The 20,505-nt window shown below is 32.3% G+C and overlaps 1 long non-coding RNA gene across 1 annotated transcript; it reads right to left on the bottom strand.

Moving 5' to 3' along the window:
• Positions 1-426: 426 nt before the first annotated feature.
• On the bottom strand, positions 427-18,607 carry LOC108365645 (uncharacterized). The gene is made up of 4 exons (XR_001847977.1): positions 18,535-18,607; positions 12,681-12,684; positions 11,159-11,169; positions 427-437 (listed from the first exon to the last, which is right to left on the bottom strand). It is a non-coding gene; the product is annotated as an uncharacterized LOC108365645 (long non-coding RNA).
• Between the last annotated feature and the right edge of the window lie 1,898 nt (positions 18,608-20,505).

Raw genomic sequence — 20,505 nt, 5'->3', positions numbered from 1 at the left:
AGTAAAAACGGTGCATGAAATATTCGTTTTAATTGTATTAAATTGAAATTAATAAATCAATATGAATTGCAAAATATTACTACCTAGCAATATATAACATGTGCTAGATGAATTAAGTTAAACTTTATTTTTTAAATAGGTGACAACGTTCCTAAATACAGTTCAGAAATAAAGCCTTGCATTCACTTATTAAATAATTTGAGTTTAGCTTTTTAAACATGTGGCAACCCTCTTTAATATTATAAATATTTAAACTAAGGATATATTACCACCTTCGTTTCACGTCATGTTTTAATATTTAATTTAACTTATACATGCTATAATTAAATTCTTATTTTAAAACAGGTGGCAACCCTATTACAAATATTTTAAAACCAAAACCTTGTTAAACCTTTTCGACTGACCCACATATTGCGATACATATTTAAATTGTATATCTAATTCCCTTAATTCAAGTTAAATTTAATTTCTAAAACATATGGCAACCCTCTTAAATAAGATTAAGAAAAAAACATTTTTGACGGAAGCTAATTTATACCCATACTTTAATAATTCATTTGACTTATTCAATAATTTGAGTTTAACTTTTTACACAGGTGGAAACCCCCTTTAATATTATAGATGCTGAAACTAGATTTTTCTTTTGATTGACGCCAATATTTCAATATTTCATATAATTCAATTTAGTTCAACTTTTCAAACAGATGGCAATCCTGTTCAAATTATTATTAAACAAAAACCTCGTTAAACCTTTTTCGTCTGACACTTGTATTGTGGTAGATATTTGAATTAACTAATCCCCTTAATTCAATTTGAATTTAATTATAAAATCAGGTGGCAACACTCCTCCATGCAGTTTGGAAATAAAGTTTCTTCAAAGCCATTTTGATTTATATTCACATTGAAGTAATTTGTTTAACTTATTGCTTATATTGAATCTAACTTTGTGACAAGGTGGTAACCCTCTGCAAAATATTTTCCAACTACACACTGTTTCATTGGACATACATATCAGGATATACATTTAAGAAATAAAGCCTTTTCAAAACCACTTCGATCGATACTCATACTGTAATAATTGATTTAACTTATAAATAATTTGAATTTCATTTTTTTATCAGATGGCAACTCTTTTTGTAAAACTAAGGGTAATTCTCTAGTGTAGGGTAACAACCCCTAAAAAAGGTCCGGAAAAGTCGGGAGGGGTACCAAACGACGCGTTTCGGTCCCCCTATTAACAATCCGGGAAGGCTAATATTATTAACCATTTAAAAGTTATGAACAAAAAACTTTTGTTAAATTTCGTTGTTTTCTATGAGCAATTACCACGTCAAAAATGCACTAAATCACCAGTTTCCACTTCTGAAACACTATTAAGACGTCTCCGGTTATTATTTTATGCAAACCAAATCATTTATTCACTTACTTTTTACATACTTTTTGTCTCCTCTCACTTCCAACGCAAGCACGTGTTTGCAAAATGATGAGGTGATTTTGTATAGAAAATCAAAATCACATAGTTTAATAAATGAAACATACTTCGAAGATATCAACCAATGCATCCCATATACCAAACGAAAGGAAAAAACTTGAATTTTTGATTAAAGAAAACAAAAATAAAATCATTCAAACGAGTTTCGAGCATTTTGGTAATAAAAAAATATCCATATCCCAAAAATGAAAGTTATATCTGCAAATCATGAGTTGCTAGAGCACTTGAAATGCTCAAAATTTATCCCAAAATAAGCCAATATTTACCGTTGTTTCTACGACAGAAACCGAATTGCTTACTTACAAAACTGAATCTGCCGATAAGTTAGGAATCCTGTATTTGTAACCACATACTTTTCTTTGAAATCGCTTCATTAGTTCTCGTGCAATTAGCCTTTTCGTGAAGCTCTAAAAATTACAACTACAACATTTGAGCATAGCCTCCATATCGAAACGTAAGACGTACTCTACGTCAAAACCAATTACATTTTTTTGATAACAAATATTTGCCCCTTGTTTTTGCTTATAACTTTATTACTATTAAGTGGACAAAAAAACGTTATAAGAGTATTTGTTAGAACTCTCAGGGAGCTTCTCAGAACTCCCAACAGAGCTCTGAAAAACAAACGAAATTTTCTTGTTAATAAACAATTTTCCTTGTAAGACGTGTTCTACATCAAAACCAATTACATTTTTTTGATAACAAAAATTTGCCCCTTGTTTTTGCTTATAACTTTATTACTATTAGGTGGACAAAAAAACTTTATAAGAGTTTTTGTTAGAACTCTTAGGGAGCTTCTCAGAACTCCCAACAGAGCTCTGAAAAACAAACGAAATTTTCTTGTTAATAAACATTTCTCCTTGTTTTTGCTTATAGCTTTTTTACTATTGGTCGAACAAAAGAACTGTATTAGAGTTTTATTTAGAACTCTCGAGGGGCTACTCATAACTCTCAACAGAACTCTGAAAAACAATTGAAATTTTTGAAGTGAAACTTCTTAGGCGGTGGTATCGCAAAAATGGAGAGTAAAATTTTTAAAACTGAAAACGTTACATGAGTGAGAAGGAAGATATGGGTAGTATAGGGAAGGAGAAAAAAGAAATAAAGCGACGCAGGACGTGTACGAGTACCTACATATGTATATATGTATGTTTGAATGCACGTATGTATGTATCTTATATATTATCTCTCTAAGGTGTTTTTTTGTTAGTCTCCCTTTTTCTACTTTTCTATGTAATCATTTCCACTAATGAGGTGTCATTTGAAATGTCAGAGGTCCCCTGAGTGGTTATTAGGTAATATTAATGGTCGTAACGCCTCTGAAATCAAGAAATATGTATTTTTATTTTTGTGTTTCATTTACCATTGTTAAGCCATCCTAAAGGTATATTGTACTGAAGCACTACGATAGTGGTGGGCGCACACATAATTCAATAATTAAAAGTTCGATAAACTGACAGTTGTCTCTCTCGCACCGCTCCCTTGGCTCAGATATGTATAATTGTTTCTGTTAAAGAAATATTTGATCAAAAAGTTAACTCTGAATATATTTTCACCTCAAATATTGTATACAAAGATATATGTATTATAAGTAACACCATGTTTCCCTCAACTCATGACACTCATATATCAGTCAGTTTGTAATATGTTTTTATGTACCTAATAAGTATAAATTCTGATGTACTATAAATCTCATTCACGCTTTGTAATATATGTATAATAAAAATAAGGGGTTTATAAGAATAATTCTGTTTACTATTTCCGCGAACTATTAGAACAGTCTGCTTTTATCTGTGGCTACAAAGAGGGATGAGTTTACTGTGTATTTCTATCTGCGCAGTCTGCGCATGGGCCCGCTTGTACATATATATATAGCATTGACACATTAAGTTAAACTTTTGGCAAATAAAATTAATCTTTTGGCAAATAAATTTAATCTTTTGGCAAATAAATTTAATCTTTTGACAAATAAAATTAACCTTTTGGCAAATAAACTTTATCTTTTGGCAAATAAAATTAACCTTTTGGCAAATGAAAATAATCTTTTGGCAAATAAATTTAATCTTTTGGCAAATAAAATTAAACTCTACTATAGTACTAAACAGTGTTTGAGAAAGTAAAAAATACACTAAAAAACTGCTGTTGCTGTGCTAGGAAAGCATTTTTTTAACTTTTGACGCTTAGCTCTACTACGCCAATACCAAGAGTTAAGCTCCAGGATAGCTGAAAAGTGTTTTTTGGTTTTTCTGTTCTATTGATTTGACTATTCACTTTCAAACAGTTCTGTCACAGCATGGTCTCAACTATTCGTCAAACTATCTGGCGCATTTTATTTCAACCAAACCACGCATTATGGCCAAATGGGATAAAAAACATCTAGAATACTACAAATCTTGAACTCCCTTATTATATTTTCAAACGCAGGTACAAAAAAACTTATATATGTGCATACGCACATATGTACATTAGAGTGCTCATTGAAAATGTTTTTTTTTTGGAAATTTCAAGACCCTACCCCTAATTTTATTCGTTTCTATGAGAAATATTATTGCATATTTGTATAGGTATTTTAAAGGTCATTTAGAGGTCGCGACCTTTCGATTTAGGTTAAAAAATACAGTTTTGTAGATTTGTGAGTTTTGGAATGACTATTTTTGACCCGATTTCAAAGGTCGAATGCTATCTGAGAAGAGGATATATAGGCCTTTAAAATGTTATTTAATAATCTATTTTCGGACTGGGCTTATCGGGCTTTTTTATGGGGTAAAATAAAAAACCCCATATTTCTCTTAATTTTTTAAATTTTGTCCATTACTAATTTCCATAATTTCAAAATATGTAGTACCGTCTTAAATTAAATCTATTGTCAAATAAACTGATACCTCATTTATTGCAATCGCTTAAAACTTTTCGAATTTAGGCGACTTTTCTTAAATACGGCCTTGAATTTATATTGTTTACTAGCTTATACCCGCGGGTTTCACCCCGCGCTATTATACAAATATGAAAAATAATTTAATGATGTTAGATTTTATTTCTGTGCCCATTTCGTTATAGCTCGTTATTTTCTAAGCGAGTGAAGGTATTTAGGCCGTTTAAAGCTATGAAATTATAAAATCTCGTCTGCGCGCTAGGCATACGAAGGATATCAATCCCTCTAAGTGTACCTTAAAATGTTACGCGTGAACGTGTAACCTTCTTGGAGGTGCCACGGCGAGTTCTAATATTTCCAACACAAATTTAGTAACCTGGCCTTGATAAAATACCACTTCTCATTACTGTAGCAAATGCCTCAAGAGAGCTTTAGATTATAAGGCCGAACCCGGCCCTCCCTTTTCCATTTAATGAAATTTATTCTGTCAGTACGGCACCTATAAAATAAATCTCCATAACAAATTTAAAATACTTCGAGAGATTTTCTATCCTTCCAGAGACATGTATTAAGAAGTTTTTAGTATGTATGGGAAGCGACATGCCTCCTTTTTAATAACTCACATTTTTTCCATGAGCAATTGATACATTTTGTATACACAACTCCATACCAAGTTCCAGTATTCTTCCACAAACACTTCCAGGGATATGTGGCAAGAAAAAGTAAATTTGTACTGGAAGTGCCACGCCCATTTTTCTTATAACCCTAATCTTCTTCCATGAATTTAGAATTGATTTTACATACCCCAGTACCAAGTCCCAGTACTCTACCATGAACATCTCTGGAGATATGCAGTATAAAACAGTAAATTTGTACGGGAGGTACCATGTCCCCTTTTCGAATAACACAAATTCTTCTCTATGAGTATGGAATTAATTTTGTATACACATCTCGGTGCCAAGTTCCAGTCCTCTGCAATAAACACCTCCAGAGATATGCAGCATAGAAAAATCAATTTGCATGGGAGTTGCCACACCACCTTTTCCAATAACTCTCATTTTTCTCCATGAGTATGGTATTAGTTTCACATACATACATGCATACATATGTATTTCCATACCAAGCTTGAGTGCTTTACCCCAAACATTTGAAGAGATATGCAATATGAAACTTTCAGTCAGTATGGGAGGTGCTACGCCTCTTTTCCAAAAACGTCCATTTTTCTCCGTGAATATGAACATGATTTCACACAGTGTTGGCAAACTGTTAATCTGATTAACGATTAAAAATTAACGATTAAAATGTTAATCGCGTTTGACGATTAAAATTAATTAGTCGTAATCAACTGTACGATTAATGATAACATTTTTTTAATCGTTAATCGCTGGCTGCGATTACGTTTAATTAATTTAAAACATTAATCGTTAATCCAATTAAAAATAAAATCTGATTAATTTGTTTAGTTTGTCCGAGTTTGAAACCAAACACCAGTTATAGTAATTATTTTGTGTTTTACGCTTATAAAAAGCTAAAAAAAAGTATAATTATTGTTATTAGTAATACATAAACTGGGAACTTTTACAAACCTAGTTTGTAAAACGTTTGTTGGTATATATCTTAATGAAAATGCACACCAAATTGCTTAGATTGATGAGGAAACCCGACTTAGCCATACTGGATTAACTTGCTTTGTGTGCACAGGAAAATTCCAGCATAACTTAATTAATCACCAAACCTACTTGATCAAATTAAGAGTTAATGATTAAAAATTAATTTTTTAATCGCGGTTACGATTAACTGTTTAGTCGGATTAAAATTAATCATGATTAACTGTAATCAGATTGAATTTAATCGAATTAACTAACTAATTAAAACATCAATCGATTAATGCCAACATTGATTTCACATACATATCACTATACCAAGTTTCAGTTCTCTCCCACAAATACTTCCAGAGATATGTATGTAATATGAAAATTCCAATTTGTATGGGGGGGGCCTTGAGTTATCGGACTTACTTTCAGTCTAAGACCATCCTTCCGAAATCCGTAGTAAGTGTACTAAATTTCGTTCTGATCGGAAACCCGGTCAGTCCAGGTCATAAACCATCTTTGAGCAAAATTTCATTTTCAAACAGGTGGCAATTCTTAAAAAAGTTGCCTATTTTCCAGTCTATGTCATAAGTTATCTGTGAGCAAACTTTCAAACCAAATTTCGACCAAATTTGGTATACACATTGTGCTCAAGTGTCAAGTAGTTTTTGAGATACGCATATATCATATAAGTGGGCGGTGCCACCCCCATTTTCCTAAAAATTCCTGAAAAAGCACTTCTTTGCTAAAGAACGATTGTATATGTATATCAATTTTGAATAAATATTGATGAATTTCTTAGCCACACTGCTCAAAAAATCTGAAATCCCGGTACATAAACAATATAAATTCAAGGCCGTATTTAAGAAAAGTCTCCTAAATTCGACAATTTTAATGCGATTGCAATTAATGAGGTATCAGTTTATTTGAAAATAGATTTAATTTAAGACAGTACTACATATTTTGAAATTATGGAAATTAGTAATGGTCAAAATTTAAAAAATTAAGAGAAATATGGGTTTTTTTCTATTTTACTCCATAAAAAATCCCAACAAGTCAAGTCCAAAAATATATTAATAAATAACATTTTAAAGGCCTATATATCCTCTTCTCAGATGGCATTCGATCATTGAAATCGAGTCAAAAATAATCATTCAAAAACTCATGTTTTTTTATCCCATTTGGCCATAACGCGTGGTTTGGTTGAAATAAAATGCGCCAGATAGTTTGACGAATAGTTGAGACCATGCTGTGACAGAACTGTTTGAAAGTGAATAGTCAAATCAATAGAACAGAAAAACCAAAAAACACTTTTCAGCTATCCTGGAGCTTAACTCTTAATATTGGCGCAGTAGAACTAAGCGTCAAAAGTAAAAAAAAATGCTTTCTAGTCCATTCGAATGGTAGTTTAAGATTGCAATACAATGCACGAATTTAGTTATACATAGAATTCAAGAGGGGGTTATAAAAAGAAGTTAAATCTGAATTTGCAGTGCTGTGCGAATATTTTTTGCTAAGTTATGCAAAAAAACGTTTTTCTTCATATTTTTGCGAATATCTCGGCTACTATTTGAATAACATATCATTCTACTTGTAATGAAATTCCTAATTTTTTTCATGCAAACAATTTTTTCGTTAAACAAATAGATAAAAAACTATTAAGCATCAAAGTGGAAAATTTCTTTTTTGATGTATGTTTTTCGCAAATTACTCAGTTCCTTCCCATTTTTACACTTGATAGTTCAAATACTTTTTTGAAGAAAAACGTTTTTTTGCATAACTTTGCAAAAAACATTCGCACAGCACTGCAAATTTAGATTTAACTTCTTTTTATAACCCCCTATTCAATTCTATTCATAACTAAATTCGTCCATGGTATTGCAAACTGAGGCCCTTTTTCACGACGATTCGACTGGACTATTCCTAGCACAGCAACAGCAGTTTTTTAGTGTATTTTTTACTTTCTCAAACACTGTTTAGTACTATAGTAGAGTTTAATTTTATTTGCCAAAAGATTAAATTTATTTGCCAAAAGATTATTTTCATTTGCCAAAAGGTTAATTTTATTTGCCAAAAGATAAAGTTTATTTGCCAAAACGTTAATTTTATTTATCAAAAGGTTAAATTTATTTGCCAAAAGATTAAATTTATTTGCCAAAAGATTAATTTTATTTGCCAAAAGCTTAACTTAATGCGTCAATGCTATATATGTATGTATGAACGAACTCATTGCGCATTTCAGCTCTGCCGTTACCAAGCAATATATGTATAATTGATGCAAGCGTACTTCGCGTAACTACATCAATTCGTACATATGTACATACCCCGTGGGGAAAATCTCTAGTTCTGAACTGGGGCGCTTCTAGTACATTTAGACCCAGTACTGGTTCGCGATAAATCTCTTCTGCATGCAAGCAACTGGCGAATTTAACATGGCGATGTCCTAGGAAGTGTCAATTGCCCCCTGCTGCATCCCTTTTTCGATAGTTCCGAACTAGTCCTAAATTCTATAGTTCCGAACCAGTTCTAAAATCGACAGACGAAAGAAAAAAGTATCATGATTTTTCAACCTTTCAGTTCTGTCGTGTGCGATTTTACATTATTTTCAAAGAAACTTTTTTTTCAATTTGAAATTAAATTTGTTTGAATGATTGTAAGAAATGTACGTTTACATACCTTGCTGTAGCTGACTTTGCAGAGGTGCTCGCTGTTATTGGTTAGATTCCAGACGGCCCCAAGATGTTAATATGTTAACACAAAGCTTTGTTTTGTATTACCAAACTATGAAATAGCATCTGCGAAGCACAGAATAGAAGCGTATTTGAACGAAAAAGCCGCCGAACACATTTCTATGTAAAGTAAACAAGCCCCCCGCTGCATCCCTTATTCGATAGCTCCGAAATAGTTCTAAATTCGACAAATAGGATCTAGTTCGTTCTGCATCCCTTTTTCTATAGTTCCGAACCAATTCTAAATTCGTCACTTTAGATATAGATTTGTAGTGAAAAAAACTGAAAAATTAGTTTCTTAAAAGTACCACTTTTCGCCGATTTTGGACTGGTGGGGATCTAGTTCCTATCGGACTAGTTCCTTTTTGGCGATAAAGACCTAGTACGGAACTGGAAATTTGATTCACTAGTCCGCGGTTTCCCTGCAGGGTATGTTTGTATGGATATATTTATGATGAAGCAAACGGGCTTCGTTGATGTACTTTTGGGCATATGTATGTACTTACCCTGTACCAGATTTCTAGTTCAGAACTAGTTCTTTTTTGCCAAAAACGATCCAGTCCGATAGTAACTAGTTCCGCACCAGTCCAAAAGCAGTGAAAAGTGGTACTTTCACTAAACTATTCTATTTTAAATTTTAAAAGCGGGGAAGGTAATCATTATGAGTAAAATAATTTAAATCGGCATTTAATCATTATTTTATGAATTATTATTGAGTTTTAGAGCCAAACTAGAGCCAAAGGGATGCAACGGGGGACAATTGACACTTCCTAGGACATCGTAATGTTAAATTCGCCAGCCGCTAGCATGCAAAATAGAATTAACGCGTACTAGTCATGGTTCCAAACGCACTAGAACCGAACCAGTTCCGCATTAGTTCGTTTCCCTACAGGGTATGGACAGCAATGTGTATGTACATATGTTTGAATGGTTGTATATACCTACATATGTATGTATGTACATATGTTTGTGTACCCTGCACGGAAACCACGGACTAGTGAATAATATTTTTAGTTTCGTACTAGGCCTTTATCGTCAAAAAGGAACTAGTCCGATAGGAGCTAGATCCCCACCAGTCCAATATCAGCGAAAAGTGGTACTTTTAAAAAACTAACTTTTTTCAGTTTTTTCACTAGAAGTCTATATCTAAAGTGACGAATTTAGAACTGGTTCGGAACTATAGAAAAAGAGATGCAGAACGAACTAGATCTAATTTGTCGAATTTAGAACTAGTTCGGAACTATCGAAAAAGGGATGCAGCAGGGGGCTTGTTTACTTTACATAGATATGTGTTTGGCGGCTTTTTCGTTCAAACACGCTTCTATTGTGCATTTCGTAGATGCTTTTTCATAGCTTGGTAATACAAAACCAAAATATGTGTTAACATTTCAACATCTTGGTACTGTTTGGAATTTAACAGCGAGCTCCTCTGCAGACTCAGCTACAGCTAAAGGTATGTAAACGTACATTTCTTACAATCATTCAAACAAATTTAATTTCAAATTGAAAACACATTTCTTTCAAAATAACTTAAAATCGCACACACGGAATAACCAAAAAGATTTAAAAATCATGATACTTTTTTCTTTCGTCTGTCGATTTTAGAACTGGTTCGGAAATATAGAATTTAGGACTTGTTCTCCGAATACTCGCTTTAGAGATTAGTCGCACAATTTTTTGCAGGGAAAGGAGCATGCGACTAATACCACTTTTGATCTCTTTATATGGAATGGACTATTCGCTTTTGTTCGAGCATGTCCTATGAAGAGACTAATTGTTCACCTTTATACCCGAATGGGTATAAAAAGCGACTAGTCACTTTTAAAAAATAAAAATAAAAATTTGCGCCAGCTGAGATTCGAACCGGGGTGCTCAGTTTTGTCAGGCGAATACTGTCTCTGCGTGCCAACGCCGCACATGAAATTTCATTGACTAAGTGCGTACATATCATTAAATCGTTAATAGTACCCGTTAGAGATGAGTTGGGGACTAACTGATCTCCAATTATACCCATAAGGGATGAGTCGAGACTAATTGCACTCCATTAGTACCCCTATGAGACTAGTTGCGACTAATTAATGCCCAATTGTACCCGATTGAGCGTAATCTCGGAATACTCTCTTTAGAGATTAGTCGCCCAATTTTTTGCGGGGTATGCACATATGTAGTACAAACGAAAACAAATCTAATAAGCTGCTCGTTGATATAAATGCGAACTGTACTGATTGTCAACAGTTATGTTTGTTGTACATTTGTTCATGTTTATGTGTTTGTTGTACATTTGTTTATGTTTGTCATTGTGCGTGTAATTTTCTAGAGTAGTTTTGTGCTCTTGCTATCTCCTTGTATAAACTCGTACTTCGTTAGTATACTCTCATGAACATATATGAAGATGATAGCAAGGCCAACTTATGTATATAAGGTAGTGTTACGGGAGCATTTGCAATTTTCGCCCGATGTTAAACGTAGCGACCGTTGGTTCAACTTGGTGTTGTTTTGCTCTAGATTGCACCGTTTGTGGGCCTGTTGAATGAATTGCCTTGGTTGAAGAAAGAAATAAATTTGGATTTTCTGGCATGTTGTACAAACTCATTCAATTTTCGTTTGTTTTGTACACTAAATAACCAAAAATGGATAACTCAGCCGAATTAGGTACGTGCTTTCGTTGAATTTTATAAATGTAAGCCGAAACTATGAAATTGTAAGAATGAGATTTTACAATGAAACTGCTCGCAAAATTGCAATGTTTGTGGGCAAAACGTCCAACTTGATTGCGGATTGATTTGAACCAACGTTTTCGGCTTGCATTATGTCAAAAGGATGTGTTTGTTGTAATTCATTCTGTCATTTACTACCATTATGCGTAGGCCAATTCATGAAATCATTTCATGCGTTTGAGAAGAATCTGATTGAATGAACACCATTTCATGATTTCAATTAACGCGAAATAGAGTTTATGCACTTAGTTTTTACTCAGATCGATGAAATGATTTCGTGAATTGGACTACGCATACATGTGATACTTATGCTTTTGATTTATAAGGTAATTTTATGTTTTTATACTCTTGCTGCCACATGAATATATGAATTCGTGATAAGAATATATGAATTCGCCTTGGAAGATAGAAAGCGGGTAAGAATAAATGCCGAAAAAAGGAATTTGTCTTCTTTCAACTTAAATAAATGCATTTTGCAAACAAAAGTGCGTACGTTACTTAGTGCCTTGGTAATGCCGAATTCGTAAGGATCTATTGATTGCATTATAAACATTTTCATTTATTTGTTAAACATACAATTACTTCAATTACAACCCGGTCCTATGGGTGGTAGAAGCTCGAATTCATATAAGATGGTGTTACCGGAAAATGAATAAATAAATTATATGTATATCAGAAAATTAATAAGATGAAATGAAATTATTGTTTGATTTCTAACCAAACCTATGTATGTAACTCAATCGCCTAATGGTTTGCCGAACCATAAACATATGTTTACACATATGCCTGGGTACTCACACCTTTTTTAAGAAGTTTCACTTCTATCATGTGTACGGTGTTACACACGCATTTTGTTGTTAATAAAAATTTTCCCCCTGTTTTTGCTTATAACTTTTTTACTATTTTTTACTTTTTTACTATGGAATTTTTGTGTTAATAAAAATTTGCCCCTAGTTTTTGCTTATAACTTTTACTACTCTTGGTCGGAAAAAAAACCTTATAAGAGTTTTAGTTAGAACTACAGAACTATAAAAAACAAGTGCAATTCTTTGTAGCCCAGGGCCCTTAACAGAAGTCTGAAAAAACAAATGAACATTTTCGCTAATAAAAATGTTCGCCTTCTTTTTGCTTATATTTTTTTCACTATTGGGCGGACAAAAAAACTTTATAAGAGTTTCGGTTAGAAATCCCAGGGAGTACTCAGAACAACCAACATAACTCTGAAAAATAGATGACATTTTTTTGTTAATAAAAATTTACCCGTTGTATTTCTTATACCTAACTTTTTTACTATTGGTCGGCTAAAAAACCATAAAAGAGTTTTAGCTAGAACTCTCGAGGGGCTACTCACAACCCTCAACAGAACTCTAAAAAACAAATGAAAATTTTTTGTTAATACAAATTTGCCCCTTTTGCTTATAAGTTTTTTACAATTGGTCGGACAAAGGAACTTTATAGGAGTTTTAAATAGAACTCTCGAGGGGCTACTCAAAACTCTCAACAGGACTATGAAAAAAACTAATTAAATTTTTTGTTATTACAAATTTGCCCCTTTTGCTTACAACTTTTTTACTATAGGTCGGACAAAAAAACCTTATAACTCTCGAGCGGCTACTCAGAACTCTCAACAGAACTCTACAAAAAAAAAACAAAATAAATTGTTTGTTAATAAAAATTTGCCCCTTGTTTTTGCTTATAACTTTTTTAATATTGGGCGCACATAAAAACTTTATAAGAGTTTTAGTTAGAACTCTCGAGGGGCTACTGAGAACTCTCAACAGAACTCTGAAAAAGCAACTTAAATTTTTTTGTTAATAAAAATTTGCCCCTTGTTTTTGCTTATAACTGTTTTACTATTTTCCCTTTGTTTTTGCCTATAACATGTTTACTATTGGTCGGACAAAAAAAAACTTTATAAGATAAATAAATAAAATTTTTTTGTTAATATTGGTCGGATAGAAAACCTTTATAAGAGTGTTAGTTAGAAGTCTCGATGGGCTATTCAGAACTCTCAACGGAACTATGAAAATAAAACAAATACAATTTTTTTGTTAATATAAATTTGCCCCTCGTTTTTGCTTATAAGTTATAACTGTTTTACTATTGGACGGACAAAGAAACTTTAAAAGAATATTAAATACAACTCTCGATGGGCTACCCAGAACTCTCAAAATAACTCTAAAAAACAAATAAAGTTTTTTGTTAATACAAATTTTCCCTTAATTTTTGCTTAAAAACAAAAAACTTTATACGAATTTTAGTTGGAACTCTCGATGGGCTACTCGCAACTCTCAACAGAACTCTTATAAAAACAAATTAAATTTTTTTGATAATAAAAATTCGCCCCCTTGTTTTTGCTTATAACTTTTTCACAAAAAAAGTTTATAAGAGTTTTATTTTGTACCCTCGAGGGGTTTCTAAGAACTTTCAATAGAACAATGATTAAATTAATTAATGAATTAAATTTCTTTGTTAATAAAAATTTGCCCCTTGTTCTTGCTAATTACTTTTTTACTGTTGGTCGGCCAAACAAATTTTTCTAAGAGTTTTAGTTAGAACTGTTCAGAACTCTGAAAAACTCATACAATTTTTGTGTTAATAAAAATTTGCCCCTTGTTTTTGCTTATAACTTTTTTACTATTGGGCAGACAAAAAAACTTTATGACAGTTTTGGTTAGCACTCTCAGGGGGCTACTCATAAATCTCAACAGAACTCTGAAAAAAAAACAAATTAATTTTTTTTTTAATTGACCCCTTGGGTTTGCTTTTTGTTAATATTGGTCGGACAAACAAACTTTATAAGGCTTTTAGCTAGAACTATCGAGGGGCTACTAAGAACTCTCAATAGGACTCTGACAAAAAAAAAAACAAATACAATTTTTTTGATAATAAAAATTTGCCCCTTGTTTTTGCTTATAACTTTTTTACTACTGGGCGGACAAACAAACTTTATTTTTAGGCGTTTTGGTTAGAACTATCGAGGGGCTACTAAGAACTCTCAACAGAACTCTGAAAAAACAAATTAAATTTTTGGGTTAATGAAAAGTTGCCCATTTTTTTTGCTTATAACTTTTTCACTATTGGCCGGACAAAAAAACTTTATGAGAGTTTTAGTTAGAGCTCTCGAAGGGGCTACTCAGAACTCTCAACGGAACTCTGAAAAAACAAATTAAATTTTTTTGTTAATATTTTGTTAATATTAAGAGTTTATAAGAGTTTTAGTTAGAACTCTCGATGGGCTACTCAAAACTCTCAACAGAACTCTGAAAATAAAAAACAAATAAATTTTTTTTTTATAATAAATGTTTCCCCCTTCTTTTTGCTTATAACTTTTTTACTGTTGGCCGGACAAAAAAACTTTAAAGAGTTTTGATTAGAACTCTCAGCGGGCTACTCAGAACTCTCAACAGAACTCTGAAAAACAAATGAAAATTGTTTGTTAATAAAAATTTGCCCCTTGGTTTTGCTTATAACTTTTTTACTATTCGTCGGACAAAAAAAATTATAAGAGCTTTAGCTGGAACTCCTGATGGGCTACTCAGAACTCTCAACAGAACCCTGAAAAAAAATACAAATTAACGTTTTTTGTTAATAAAAATTTGTCCCTTGTTTTTGTTTATAACTTTTTCTCTGTTGGTCGGACAAAAAACTTTATAATAGTTTTAGTTAGATGTTTCGGCGGGCTACTCAGAACTCTCAACATAACTCTAAAAAACATTGAAATTGTTTTGTTTATTTAAATTTGCCCCTTTTGCTTATAACTTTTTTACTATTGGTCGGACAAAGAAACTTTATAAGAGTTTTAGTTAGAACTCTCGAGGGGCTACTCAGAACTCTCAACAGAACTATGAAAAAAAAGCAAATACAGTTTTTTTGTTGATAAAAATTTTCTCCTTGTTTTTGCTTATAACTCTTTTACTATTGGTCGGACAAAAAACTTTATAAGAGTTTTAGTTAGAACTCTCGAGGGACTACTCGCAACTCCCAACAGATATCTGAATAAAATGATCAGTCCAGCGCTTTCGTCTTGACCTGCAGGCTGTGTCGGAGACACGCCCGCTAAACTTAAATGTAGAATACGTGATATTATTAAGATCACATTCAAGTAAAGACGGTACATGAAATATTCGTTTTGATTCTATTGAATTGAAATTAATAAATCAATATGAATTGAAAACAAGTAATTTTTAGCGCAAAAAAAAACCGACTTAAAAAAATCTAAACCAACCAAATTAGTATGGGACCACCTCTGAGACACTACCTTTCCGTTGCAAAAAGAATTATCGGAAGAATCGGTTGACGTGGTCTAAAGTTAAGCCCTGTATGCAGCTCTCAAGAAAACGGTCAAGAAAAAATTGCCATTATTTCGCGTTGGTGTCCAAGGAATTTTGACATTTTTATACCTCACAGCCTGTTGCCTCACTCTTTCCTCAAGAAATAATGGAACCTGGGTTGCCTTGTGCTCTTTTTTCATAAAAATCTTTAGGAAACCGTAGTAGAAAGCGTAGTAAATTTCTTAAGAACTGCGTACTGCCTTAAGGAAATTTGACTCAAGAAAATTTCTTAGCCATTTCTTGTACGTCATTAAATGGAGTTTTTGCTTTTCTTGAGAGCTTCATAGAGGCCTTTATGCGGTAACATACATAAAAAAATAAATAAATAAAAAAAATTATTCCGACGAACTGATAACCTCCTATTTTTTTGGAAGTCGGTTAATCATTAATACTTAGCAATACAGAAGCAGATCCACATTAACTTCAATCATATGTACCATCAGCTTACGTCTGATATTGGGATACCTACATATTTCATGTGCTTGATGAATTAGGTTAAACTTTATTTTTTAAATAGGTGACAACGCTCCTAAATACTGTTCAGAAATAAAGCCTTGCATTCACTTATTAAATAATTTGAGTTTAGCTTTTTAAACATGTGGAAACCCTCTTTAATATTTAGACTAAGGTTATCTTACCACCTTCGTTTCACGTCATGTTTTAATATTTAATTTAACTTATGCATGCTATATTAAATTCTTATTTCAAAACAGGTGGCAACCCTATTAAAATTATTTTAAAACCAAAACCTTGGTAAACCTTTTTCGACTGGCACACATATTGCGATACATATTTAAATTGTATATCTAATTCCCTTAATTCAAGTTGAATTTAATTTCTAAAACATATGGCTACCCTCTTAAATAAAATTAGGAAAAAACATTTTTAACGAATGCCAATTTATACCCATACTTTAATAATTCATTTGACTTATTCAATAATTTGAGTTTACACAGGTGGAAACCCTCTTTAATGTTATAGATGCTGAAACTGGATTTTTCTTAATGCTCCTTTGATTTCAATATTTCATATAATTTAATTTAGTTCAACTTTTCAAACGGATGGCAATCCTGTTCAAATTATTTTTAAATCAAAACCTCGTTAAACCTTTTTCGTCTGACACTTGTATTGTGATAGATATTTAAATTAACTAATCCTCTTAATTCAATTTGAATTCAATTATAAAATCAGGTGGCAACACTCCTCCATGCAGTTTGGAAATAAAGTTTCTTTAAAGCCATTTTGATTTATATTCTCATTGAAGTAATTTATTTAACCTATTGCTTATATTGAATCTAACTTTGTGACAAGGTGGCAACCCTCTGAAAAATATTTTCCAACTAGACACTCTTTCATTGGACATACATATCAGGATATACATTTAAGGAATAAAGCCTTTTCAAAACCATTTCGATCGATACTCATACTGTAATAATTGATTTAACTTAACGTTAAAATAATTTGAACTTCATTTTTTTTATCAGGTGGCAACTCTTTTTGAAAAATAAGAAGTTATTGCACATACACAGACCAAGCCGTTTAATTTGATACCTCATTTTGTAAAATCGAACGAACGGTACAGATCTGATGTGGCGAAAATTTTTTTCGCGTATTATGCATTCATATGCATACGTACATACACACATAGATTACTAAAAGAAAAACAAATCCACATTAAAGGCAATCAACATATGTACGTATGTATGCAAGAAACAAAATGAATTCGCCTCGAATTCGAGACAAGTTCGTTTTCTCTGATAGTAGAGATAGATAGAGACGATACTTTGCGACGATAGATCGGCGAATTCGAATTCGTAGGAGAGTCACTTATCGTTAGCGAATCGAGCATTGCTATTTTTTTGAATCGTTGGATTTTCTAGAATTTCTATTTTGCGAATCGTTGGCTGAAGTAAATACTGGGTTAAACAACGGAAAGAGTAATATTCATTAAGCTCTTCAAAATTACGGGTTCTTAACTCTCGACTTATTAAAAACAGAAAAAACACGCCCTATGAATTTGCGAGACAACCGCGGTCAGTGATTAAATTTGAAAGATGGAAGGCTACTGAATTTAGAAACTTCATCTTATATACCGGACCAATTATTTTGAGAAATGTTTTAAGTAACAACTGATACGAACACTTTATAGACGTAAGTACTGCAATGCGACTTTTTCTTTCGAAAGATACTTTTTCCTATGACTTAGCACACAAACTCTTATGTCGTTTTGTTTAAAATATTCCACTGTTATACAGCAAATCTATTTTAACGTATAATATGCACTGTTTGACACATTTAGCAGCAGATTGCGTAGATCGTAGGACCTCTTCATTAATTTAGCGCTTTTAAATTTGAAAATATTTGAGCACTATTAAGCAAAAAAAATCTCAGTTTGGGGCTCAAATCTATTACAGAATGGTAGAATCAAGTCTTAATGGAAACTTAAAAAAAGAAAATGAATTTAAAATAGATCGAATTGATGGCACAAAATTTTCCTGTATAAACACTAATCTAAATGTTTTTCCCTTAAGCGTCCAAATAATTTCTTTACTAAAAATAACGTCGTTTATATCATGCACTCAATAGAAATCGAAAATGATGTATATTTCATTAATGGAAATGAAACAGAGGATGTTTCGTTTTCTAGGGATATCAGAAAATGTGTAGCAAATAATTTAACATTAATTAGCACCTCTATATGTAAACACCCATTTCACGAAATAACCAAGGTTTTGCAAAACAGTTGAAATCCAGATATTTACTTTGTTCCGTTGCAGCATTAAATAAAGCTGGCTTACTCCCAATAAACACAACGAATTCGCCTCGAATCCGAGACGACCTCGTTTTCTCTGATAGAACTATCGAGACGATACTTCGCGGCGATAGATCGGTGAATTCGAATTCGTAGGAGATTTACCTATCGTTAGCGAATCGAGTAGTACTAGTTTTTGGAATCGTTGGCGATTTGAGAATTTTTAATTTTTCTAATCGTTGGAGATTCTATAATTTTTATTGTTCGAATCGTTGGCGTTTCGAGAATTATTGATTTTTCCACTCTTGATTTCAGCTCGCTGGTGGTTTTAGATTGTAATTTTTTTCGACCCAAGTTTTATAGGATTTAATAAACTAGCTATCTGAAATTAATTATATAATGTAAATAATCAAAGGTTAAAAAATGTTAATCAAGTTATTAAAAATGTGAATCCGTATATAATTTTTAACAACCTAATTAAAGAGTAATTTTTGTTATATATGTTAAATTTGTCCGGCACCGTGTTTCTTGTAATTTGATTTTTTCTTTAGTCGGTCTGCGCTATATTGGAAGAAGGTATTGCGATCACCCCCCCAGAGCTCGAAAAAGCAAAATTTCGGATAAAATATATTACCCCAAACGAAAAATTTGAAAAAAAATTTAAAGTTTTTTTTTATTTTAATTTTCAATCGTAACCATTTTTTTAGGTTCGCACAAGATTATTTATAGAATATGAAATCGCGTAAAACTCTTCGTCAATGTGAAAAGTTAAAACAATGGGTATGTAGATCAGGCCGATTCTGAACAGGAACTCCCTCGCAGATTTCTCTCTTTTCCCTTTCCTCCTATCATGAATAAAAATCCCTGCGGATCAAAAAAGTATCAAGCAGCTCTTGCGAATTTTGAATTTTCTCCTTCCGAATTTTCGGGGAAAATGCTACTTCCTGGGAGTTAATTATTGGAGGATTTCTTTATCGGGAGAAACAAGTTCCCAGAGAACAAACTTCTCTGGGCTGTAGGAATGTATGTATGTATGTCAAATCGAACTTTCTTATACTACTTTTTGTATATTTCCGCGGTGCACGAATATAGGAAATTTCACTTTCAACTGTAACCAGACATTTGTATGCGCAAAAAATATTAATAACTTGAAAAATATATTAAAACTTTGTTTTTTGTTATTTTATGCCCTTATAACAATTATATTTAACAATTTTTAATGAGCTTGAGGCCGTTTTTAAGGAAAAACTTATTGTTCAAAAGCAACAACAATGTAAAAAAATGGTAGAAGTGATAGCTATTTCGGAAATCACCACATTTCCTCATCAGACTTCTTTCAGTAGGCTTCGAACCGACGATCTCACTGACTCAGCCAGTTGCCTAAGCACTGTGCTAAGTTCTCCTTGTACATTAGCGTTGCTTTTTTCCCACTTTTTCATTTTGTTATGCCAACACAATCAAGCGCAGCTATTCCGCTGCAATTCACTTGATCATGTGGTTGTTGGTTTTGTTGGATTTTGCTAATAATTATGTTTTTAGAATGTTTAACTTTTAGGTCTGCATGTCCTTAAGTTATTTGTTTTTTTTTTTGTTATTTTATGGCCTTATAACAATTATATTCAACAATTTTTAATGAGCCTGAGACCGTTTTTAGTGTGGTTGGAACGATGGACAAATAAGGAAAGCGAAAAGCCATTCCCAAAATCAGCAGCAGAAGTTCTTGGTAAATGCGACGATTATGCTCTTCCATTGATTAACAAACTTCTCCGCATTCTGGTCACACTTCCAGCTAGTAACGCTACTTCCGACAGAAGTTTTTCAACCCTTCGCCAAGCGCAAAATTAAATTTGAAATTTGAATTATTAGAATAAAAATTCTGAACAAATTGTTAAGTTACTTAATTATATCCTTCATTTTACCAATATTGTAAGCAAGAAATAAGTATTTATATATACATATATATTGCATTAAAAATCCAAGGTATAACTTTACATCAAGGTATAACTTTAAATCTTGT

Source organism: Rhagoletis zephyria, unplaced genomic scaffold, assembly GCF_001687245.7.
Source record: "Rhagoletis zephyria isolate East Lansing unplaced genomic scaffold, Rhagoletis_zephyria_1.1 Rzeph_scaffold_01943, whole genome shotgun sequence".
NCBI lineage: Eukaryota > Metazoa > Arthropoda > Insecta > Diptera > Tephritidae > Rhagoletis > Rhagoletis zephyria.
Note: the sequence above shows the minus strand (reverse complement) of the source record. Positions and strands in the feature narration are given on the sequence as shown.